Source organism: Microtus ochrogaster, chromosome 16 (assembly GCF_000317375.1).
Source record: "Microtus ochrogaster isolate Prairie Vole_2 chromosome 16, MicOch1.0, whole genome shotgun sequence".
Classification (NCBI taxonomy): domain Eukaryota; kingdom Metazoa; phylum Chordata; class Mammalia; order Rodentia; family Cricetidae; genus Microtus; species Microtus ochrogaster.
Window position 1 is genome coordinate 36,057,685 of NC_022018.1, and position 1,732 is coordinate 36,059,416.

The window sequence follows — 1,732 nt, forward strand, 5'->3', positions numbered from 1 at the left end:
ATTTCTTCACTCTGTGTGACATCTGAACCCATCAGAAAACACTGATTTCTGTATTTTGGTATAAAGTAGACATGAGAAGAAAATAAAACCCTTCACATTTCTCCAGAATCTTATTTGTACCACGGAGCTTCATCATTTCGTGTGGAAACAAAATAAAAAAAATAAATAAACCAAATGTATTCTGGTGCTTTACAAATGAATCCTAACATTTTTGAGTAACCGTGTTGTCTCTGACTTTCTGCTAGCATCAATAACCAGGATTAATGCTTCTTACTAATTAGAACATGAAGATATATTCAATTTCAAACATGTAATTTGACTTAAAAATTTTTTGATCAAAATACACATTTTTTTGTACTTTCAAAACTGCAAAGGATATCCTCCAGCAGTTAAATTGGTCCATAGAGAGCTGAATTTAAATAACCAGTCTGGTTCTTATCAACATCGTGTACACTAACTTAGAAATAATTGAATCTGCAATATTCAGAGGAAATTACCTCTTGACGGTTACAACAGCAGCCTCGAAAGTTTGTGATCCTTGTCCTCCTAACGGATAAAGCACTCTAGGAAGTGTCTTATAAACCGAGGGTAAACTTACAAACCAGGCTAAACTAGAAGAATGAAAAATAATTTTTGACATATTAAATTCCACATGCACCATCATTGCCAAGGAGTCACTGAAGTGTGCAAGTGATTCATTTTACATTGTGGATTGAAAGGCTTAAAAAAAGAAGAAAATCCCTGTATACCATTTGACATAGAAATAATTGACAAGAACTCTGGTTTCTTTCTTTCTTTCTTTCTTTCTTTCTTTCTTTCTTTCTTTCTTTCTTTTTTTTTTTTTTGGATTTTTTCGAGACAGGGTTTCTTCGTAGCTTTTGGTTCCTGGAACTAGCTCTTGTAGACCAGGCTGGCCTCGAACTCAGAGATCCGCCTGCCTCTGCCTCCCGAGTGCTGGGATTAAAGGCATGCGCCACCACGGCCCGGCTTCTTTTCTTGAAGTCTCCTTTTTTTCAAATCTCTGCTTGGAAAAACTTAAATTTCAGGACAAAGTAAAATTTCGTGGTGGGACTTAGAACCATAGCACAGCACTCTCCTGGATGACCCAAGGATTGCAACCATAGCACAGCGTTCTCCAATCACTCAAGGATTGTCCTCGTGTCCACATCTGCATTGAGAGCAAGTCTGCGAGACGTGAGTGGGGCCGTCTGTCACTGCTCATGTTTCATAGGGTAGAAAACTTTGTCCAAAGTGCTTTAGTGACTTTTATGGTTAATGCAAATTGAAAACTAAATTTCATGTGGCCAAATTCATTACTTTTCCATCTCACCAAATTGTTCAATACTTGTCACTTCTTTGGAAGGTAGATTATGTAATTTGTGAGCCATTGGCTCAAGCTCTAATTCTCAAATCGTGCTGAGCCTACACTACCTACTGACCCCGCCCTCTGCCCCATTGCTCACTCTTCCATGTGGTCTGAAACAGAGCTTCTCATCACTGAATGGGCCCTGGAATCACTTGACAGATCACTAAAGAACAAACTTGGGGCTCCACCCAGAGCAGTGGGGAGGCATGAAAAGTTCCCTTACCCACAAGTTCTTGGGCAATGCTGCTGCTGCCAGCCTTGGAATCACAATTAGGCACAGAATAATTCTAAAAATTTCTTCTATTAGGACCTCCCTTGCTCTTGGATTGGGAGGATCAACATAGTAAAAATGGCAATTCTACCAAA